At 37.8% G+C, this 8,454-nt stretch overlaps 1 long non-coding RNA gene across 8 annotated transcripts; it reads left to right on the forward strand.

The window, feature by feature from the left end:
* The first annotated feature begins 385 nt into the window (after positions 1-385).
* Positions 386-4,034, forward strand: LOC149404245 (uncharacterized). Of its 8 annotated transcripts, none has more exons than XR_016294460.1 (6): positions 386-1,142; positions 1,262-1,366; positions 1,443-2,846; positions 2,950-3,041; positions 3,116-3,334; positions 3,766-4,034. It is a non-coding gene; the product is annotated as an uncharacterized LOC149404245 (long non-coding RNA). The 8 variants fall into 8 exon arrangements; XR_016294458.1 differs by lacking the exon at positions 2,950-3,041 and having other exon boundaries at positions 1,443-2,698; positions 2,805-2,949; XR_016294448.1 differs by lacking the exon at positions 2,950-3,041 and having other exon boundaries at positions 1,443-1,581; positions 1,834-2,949.
* The last annotated feature ends 4,420 nt before the right edge of the window (positions 4,035-8,454 follow it).

Genomic DNA, 8,454 nt, shown 5'->3' on the forward strand with positions numbered 1-8,454 from the left:
TTAGTGAAAAAAAACGCCATTAAAAGTAATTATTGTATTTTCGAGATTGTGTTTAAAGCAAAAGACGAATTAGAGAGCGCCACGTCACTTTCGGAAGAGGTACAACAAAAAAATATTCATGGCGTTTAAATTTGAAACGCCATTAAAAAATATAAACCAACTATTGAATGCCATGTGGTTAAAATTATATATGATGACATTTAAAATAAAAACGCCATTAAAAATGTTAAAATTTCGCTGTTGACATGTGGGAATTGAATATATAATAGCGTTCCTTTTTCAAACGCCAATAAAATATTTATACCAAGCCACGCGGCAGCCACACGGCGTTTTGTGGTTGGGTTAGAGTTGTAATGGCGTGCAGAATTTGAACGCAATTAAAGATATGTTTAATTTATTTTTACAGAACGCACTCCATTAAAAAAAATATCGCACTCTATCATATTCTGAAACACATGCCCAGACCAAGCGACTCCGACTCTCCGCTGCACATCGCCACCGGGTCTTGACGCTGCTTCTCGTCGCGTTGAGGATTTCTTCGAGGCGTTCGTCCCGACGCGATGCGAGTTCCGGTTGGAGCCGATCGAGAGTGGTGCCCATCGCGTGTTAAAGTCCGACGAGTCGATGCGTGGCGCTCGCGAGGTCTTGACGCCGGTAGCATGAGACGAGTGCGGCGAGCACAGATCTGACTCGCGATGGTGCTGCGAACCTCGATCTAGTTTCTTAGATCCCGAGATCTGTTTGGCTGATATGTTCGCTGGAGCGACCTTCCCCACTCCGTGCGTGCATCTGGCGACCGGGTCTGGAGAGGATGGCGGTCGATCTTGCTCGAGATTGGCGATTCGCTCCGTGCGGTTGCCGACTCCGTTGAGCTGCTCCGACGCGTCGTCTTCCACTGGTGTGAACACCATTTTGTTCAGTCGATCGAGCTCCTGCTCCACATTGGTGAGGCCGCGATTCTCGGTCGCCGATTTGGCTCCGAGTTGTGGTTGCAGAACTTGTGGAGCTCTCAATTCCTCGATTCGCCTTTGGATTCTCGCATCCATTGCTCTAATCACCTCAGCCAGATCTTCAATCGTCATCTCTAATCACCTCGTCGGACTCGTGGTGGTCGCCGAGAGCGTCGCAGGGGTGCGCTCCAGGCGAGATAACGACATCCATTTCGCGGTGGAGCGGCGAAGCTCGTCGATCTCCGCATTGAGACGTGTTTCCATTGCCCGAACAAACTGTATAACTTCTTCATCTGTCATTTTTTTTTCAGGTTACTCTCAATGAAAGCACCAGTGATAGAAAATAGTATCCTTCGAGTCGATACAGAACTCCCAAAAGAAGCACAAATGAACGCTTCATCAGGGAAATCGAAGAGGTTGTCGGTCTCAACGTCTCTGCTCTGTGACTTCTCTTTTCCAAACTCACGCTTAGTTTCTACTTTCTACATTCAGGAGAGCCCGAAATCAAATTGTGGATGCAGTCTTAACGTACCTTCCTCATCTCTACCATGTGCAAGGACGAGAAAATCTATAGAGCTTTCATTCCAAGGACTGGAACGCCAACACAGCTTTCATTCCAATGGCGAAATAGGTTAGAAAATTGTGCTTCATTTTCATTGATAGTGAAAATCAATAACCATACAGAATTACATTAATAACGAGAAACTCTGGCCTCACATAATGTATACACACATCTTCCCAGGGCAAACATTTGTACACATAATAATATAACTAACCCTTGACATCTTAATCTTTAACACTGTAGCCGATATCAATTGAAAGTTATTGTTTAAGAAAAAACACTTTTTTTACACACTTAAGCGAATCAGGTATACCTCTGCAGGTGTGTGTTGTGTGCTCAACATCTGAACCTCAAGCCTCACTTGATTCTTGTGTAGTTTACCCTGTATATATATTGTTGCCTCTTTGTAGTTGGGGCTCTCTGATCTATGTTTGTCCTAGTCGTTCTCTGTTCATTTTTTCTTCTTTCCAAATGTTATTGTAGCACCGAATAACTTAACATTGATGTGTTTTCAAGTTACTTCATCTCGAGCAAGGCGTGGATGACGATTACGGTTTGGCACTAGAGTTACTGTATCATTTCTCTGATGTCTTGATTCTTCAGTTTCTTTATGTGCTTTGACATATCTATTCTGAAGTAGCTTTGCTGCCATTTTACTTTTAAAATATATATCCAATATGTTGATTTGCACAGTGATTTGTTGAAAACATTTTGGACTTAAAATAGATATTGTTATCAGTATTCGGGATTTATTAAGGAACTAGCCAAGGATCAGTACTGATGAGTTTTTTCGTGCTGCTGATTGTATAATTTCTTTTTAACTAAACGTCACGAGTTAGGATCATTGCTAATGATTCTTTTTTTCTTATCCTGCTATTCATGTACATTGTTGGGTACTAAAAAAACCAAAGGCTGAATATTTTCAATATATCTTCTCTAGGGTTCCTCTTCTATCTTGTGTTACAATTTGTGGCTGTTGATTGTATAGTTTTGTTTTGTTTTTTTTTTTTTGTCCTTGTGATCGCGTAATTTCTTGTAACTAAATGTCACGAGTGTGATCATTGCTTAAGACAAGAAGAATTTTCTTTCTTTCTAAGATATATTGACAAAGAGATGCAGTGGTGAATAGCCGATGTCGACTTCTACAATGCTTTCGACAAACATGTTTCTTCCACTGCGACTCTCAGTTGAGTATATATGGCATAAGTCTGTTCATCATAGGGTATATCATATTTTCTACTGTTTGATTTTTTTTTTCCTTTTCATTTTGGGTTATATTGACATGGAGCTAGGAACAATTGAGAGAAGCAGAGGAGAAATTATGTACATCCCGGGTATGGGAGACAGTGGCATTAATTTTGCAGTTTCACTAACACGAGACTTTCGTTCTCATCGTCCACGAGGTTAAGGTCACCATTCCCGTGCCTCCGAATGCAGGTGCAAATAATAGGCGTAATATACATATATCACAACAACATGAAATGATCAGAACTTGTTATTTTCCAGCCAATGTAATCAAGTATTAATAGGTATACTCCTACTAAAATTGTCTTTCCCACTTTCCTGAACTCGGCTCCATTGACACTGTTTTTCTTTGATCTAGGGTTTCGACGAAAATCCTCTTCAACTCCACCGTCGATCAACACAGCGGCTCCGGCGAGGACGCCTGAAGAACGATGCTCGGGTGGAGAGGAGAGAATAGGGAGGAGGGTGGTTGTTGTCCACAACGCCCAATTGCAATGGTGGTAGCGGTATCAACACAATTGCCTCATCTATGTCATGTACAAGGGTGGGAACGTCTTCCATTGCAACAGCAAAACAGGTTTTGTGTTCTACTTCTTGTTTCTAGGCTGTACCTTTTTTCTTTCTTTTTTAAATATAATACCCAGGTTTGACTTTTTCCCATTTGAATGAGCCGAAGCAAATCTGATGTGATTGCTGTGTATGAAACATAAATCAAAGGTCTGCATGTAAAGCTATATTTTTTTAAACGTAGGCATAACACAGATAAGAAAATATCATGAATGGTAACAGGGATGATAGAAAATTGTTCTTCATTTTCATTGATTCTAATTCATGCTTACCCCCAATTCATTACATCAGTCTTATATATGTCATGCTTACCCCCAATTCATTACATCAGTCTTATATATGTCATGCTTACCCCCAATTCATTACATCAGTCTTATATATGATTCCTGTTTCTATTATTACCATATTGACACACTTCTTATTGTGATTTTGTCTGTATAGGGTTTGACGGAGTTGAGATTCACAGGGCACACGGCTATCTTATCGATCAGTTCATGAAAGACCAAATCAACGACCGCACCGACGATATTTCGTCCTTATTAAATTCTCGAGTTTTCAAAATTGCATCAAACTTGTAAGTATTATTATCTAAGTATTTATAAGAGAAACAATGAAGGATATGTGAGCTATAGTTAAAACTTTTGAATGTGATGATGGTGTGAGTCATAGAACTTTTGTAGACTTTCATAGTTAGAAATGTGTTTTTTCTAGCTTAGACATTTTGAAGAATTATGGTATTATGGATAACAAAACTATAATGGTTTTTATTTTTATTTTTGGCGTTGAAAACTATATTTTGCCGGTATGTATTACAATGGATTATTACTGTTTTTATGTTTTTTAGGTGCAGGAAATAATCGGTTAAATTTTTTTGGGTACATATTCTTAAATTAAAAAAAATTATTTGATGGCATTTCATTGAAAAACGCCATCAAAGTGTAGCTGACATTGGAAGAATGTTTAATGGCGTTTAAAAAATGAAGGCCATTAAATGTCCCAGTGTTCACGTGGCTGCTGACATGGCAGCACTTTTAATGGCGTTTAAAAAATGAAGGTCATTAAATGTCCTAGTCCACGTCGTCCCATTTAATGGCGTTTTTTCATTTAAGCGCCATCGTAGACTTTTAATGACGCCTCTTTTAATGGCGCTTATAAAGTGCCATTAAATATATTTAATGGCGCATTTTGAACGCCATTAAAGGCCTTTTTTCTACTAGTGAAGGTCTTCGACCAACATCGAGAGGGATTAGGCATGAACGACTACACACATCTTCTTTGAGTCAAGTGGGAATTTGTTGTCAATGGTGCCCACAAGAAGAGTTGTGGTGTGTATTTATGTATATTTGATGTCATATAGTCTTACGAAGACTCTTGCTTGTAACTGCTTATTTATTAATAAAAGTTGAAACGTTCATTCAATCTTCCTTGTCTGAAGCTTTATGATAAAACCTTAGTCTTTTAGTCCATAAACAAACTTAAGAACTTACGAAGAGACAAATGAAGATTTGCATGAACAAAGTCTTCGTAGTTTGCTTAAAACGATATATTCGCAATCTATGATTTCTGGTTATGAGGTATTGAGAGTTGGAGACTCTATAGTTCTTCTAGGTATCTTCCGAAGGTATTGAATTGACCAGTGCACTTCTAGAGACAAGATAAGAACAAACCATTAAATCTCTTATGTCTCGAAGTCACTACGTATGAATTGCATCGTGCTTACCTTAATCCTGAAATGAGACATGCCATTTCACACCTTATGTATTCTCATTTGAGAAAGTCAGAGTTCGGACTCACTATGTGATTCCGAACAAGGCCTATTGGTGAAGTACTAAGTTGTGAGAATGTCATGAGTAACTTTGTGTAATTGTCAAAGATATGGAATTCATGTATAAGATTGCTAAAATGCAATATATATCACCTCATGCTTTATTCCTTGGAGTGTGAATAAATGAACTGGCCAGTGTCAAAATTGAGTCCTGACTCTTTTGGATGAAACTATGTGACTTGTTAGCTCCTCGTCAATATATTGTTTCTAACTTATTCACAAGCTTCAAAGGAGTTGATGATGATATTCTGACTAGCTGGATGAAATAACAGCTAGAAGGGTAAAATGGTAATTTTGTAAATCCCGACTAGCTGATGATATTCATGAAGGGTAAACACTGATAGTATTCTGTGTATTCACTCATTACAATTAGGTTGAATTCTTGAGTAGAAAATAAATTAATTTGAACCGAGAGATTTTCAGTGTCAACTCTTTAGTGGAGTCAGTTGACATTAAGCTAAACTTGGAAAAGGTTTGTGAACTTTTGAGTCCAAGTATTTAGCTCAAGCTTTGTTCATTTGGATCCATGAGGTCACTGTCACGAATCACATCGATTAGGAATAGTTAAACTGGAAGCTAAGTCAAAACAAGAACGAAAATTGTCAAAAGGGTATTTTTGTCTTTTGAGACATAGCATGAAATGAATGTCAATAAATTTTTTGACAAGGTCATTTGATGACTTAATAATACACGGCCATGACTTGATCATTGAGCCTTGTGGATTAAATTCATTACATAAGAATTTTATTGAAAATTCTTAATGGGCCTTTTTCATGTTGTCATGAACAAATGAAGAAGCTTCTAGAAGCTCCTTCTAGAGACAATATGGGCGCCCATAATACCCGAAGAAAGAGAGAATATTTTGTGCATAAATATATCATGATACTTGCCAAAAGAAAAAGAGGAAACAAATTTCCGACACATGCATAAGGATTTTCGGCCACATGGGTCAAGGGAGAAGCAAACAAAAGAATAAACAAATCCAAGGACTTACTTGGTAAGTCTTGGCCGTGCACCTCTATAGAAGAAAAGAGGAAATTGGCTCATGATTATGTGATATTCTATAGAAGAGGAAACTACCTTATTAAAGGTGAGACCTCTCCTATAAATAAGAGCCTCATTCTTCTCATTTTTCTCATTCCACATAAATTAGAGATTGAGAGCCTCTCTCTCTAGACCTTGTGGCCGCCCCTCTCCTCTCTCTCTCTAGTCAATTTCGTTTTATTTTTTTGGCACCTAGGTCCTCATTTGACCTAGAGTTTAGTTATGCGATTTCAAGACTCGTTCTTAAGTCGTAGTGTTTAAAAGTGCCCACTCACTGATTCCTTTTGTTTCGAGTGATTTAGTGATAGAAACTTTCGTGATTGCTCGAGTTGCCGAGGAAAGAAAGAGAGACGTTCTGCGAGGGAGACGAACGTTATCAACCTTCCGAAGGCTCATCAACGTTCAAGCTTCTAAAGAGGTTAGTAAATTTATTATGCTCATATCAGTTTTATTTACATGTGCTTGCACTTTGTCTAGGTTAGTAAAAACTGTTTTACTTGAAAAAGAAAATTTTAAAAATTCCGCCGCTTAACGAAGCGTTAAACTTTTTCTTAAACCCTTGATCAATTCCAACAATAACCGAACCGAATTCTCAAACCGGATACGGTTAAACGAACCGAATTTTCGGTTTGTTTATATGGCACCAAACCGTATCCGGTTTGAGAATTCGGTTCGGTTATTGTTGGAATTGATCTAGGGTTTAAGAAAAAGTTTAACGCTTCGTTAAGCGGCGGAATTTTAAAAATTTTCTTTTTCAAGTAAAACAGTTTTTACTAACCTAGACAAAGTGCAAGCACATGTAAATAAAACTGATATGAGCGTAATAAATTAACTAACCTCTTTAGAAGCTTGAATGTTGATGAGCCTTCGGAAGGTTGATAACGTTCGTCTCCCTCGCAGCACGTCTCTCTTTCTTTCATCGGCAACTCGAGCAACCACGAAAGTTTCTATCACTAAATCACTCGAAATAAAAGGAATCAGTGAGTGGGCACTTTTAAACACTACGACTTAAGAATGAGTCTTGAAGTCGCAGAACTAAACTCTAGGTCAAATGAGGACCTAGGTGCCAAAACAATAAAACAAAATTGACTAGAGAGAGAGAGGAGAGAGGAGAGGGGCGGCCACAAGGTCTAGAGAGAGAGGCTCTCAATCTCTAATTTATGTGGAATGAGAAAAATGAGAAGAATGAGGCTCCTATTTATAGGAGAGGTCTCACCTTTAATAAGGTAGTTTCCTCTTCTATAGAATATCACATAATCATGAGCCAATTTCCTCTTTTCTTCTATAGAGGTGCACGGCCAAGACTTACCAAGTAAGTCCTTGGATTTGTTTATTCTTTTGTTTGCTTCTCCCTTGACCCATGTGGCCGAAAATCCTTATGCATGTGTCGGAAATTTGTTTCCTCTTTTTCTTTTGGCAAGTATCATGATACATTTATCCACAAAATATTCTCTCTTTCTTTGGGTATTATGGGCGCCCATATTGTCTCTAGAAGGAGCTTCTAGAATCTTCTTCATTTGTTCATGACAACATGAAAAAGGCCCATTAAGAATTTTCAATAAAATTCTTATTTAATGAATTTAATCCACAAGGCCAAATGATCAAGTCATGGCCGAGTATTATTAAGTCATCAAATGACCTTGTCAAAAAATTTATTGACATTCATTTCATGCTATGTCTCAAAAGACAAAAATACCATTTTGACAATTTTCGTTCTTGTTTTGACATAGCTTCTAGTTTAACTATTCCTACTCGTTATGATTCGTGATAGTGAACTCATGGATCCAAATGAACAAAGCTTGAGCTAAAATACTTGGACTCAAAAGTTCGAAAAACCTTTTTCAAGTTTAGCTTAATGTCAACAGACTTCACTAAAGAGTTGACACTGAGAATCTCTCGGTTCAAATAAATTTATTTTCTACTCAAGAATTCAACTAAATTGTGATGAGTGGATCCACTGAATATTATCTATGTTTACCCTTCATGAATATCGTCAGCTAGTCGGGATTTACAAAATTACCATTTTACCCTTCTAGCTGTTATTTCCTCAACTCCTTTGTCGCTTGTGAATAAGTTAGAAACTATGTATTGACGAGGAGCTAACAAGTCACATTGATTCATCCAAAAGAGTCATGAATCAATTTGGACATTGGCTAGTTCATTTATTCACATTCCAAGGAATAAAGCATGAGGTTATATACATTGCATTTCAGCAATCTTGCATATGAATTCCATATCTATGAGATCTTCACAAATTTACT

The sequence above is a fragment of the Urtica dioica genome, chromosome 2, assembly GCF_054948205.1.
Source record: "Urtica dioica subsp. dioica isolate 48M chromosome 2, U.dioica_male_clone48M_v1_H2, whole genome shotgun sequence".
Classification (NCBI taxonomy): Eukaryota; Viridiplantae; Streptophyta; class Magnoliopsida; order Rosales; family Urticaceae; genus Urtica; species Urtica dioica.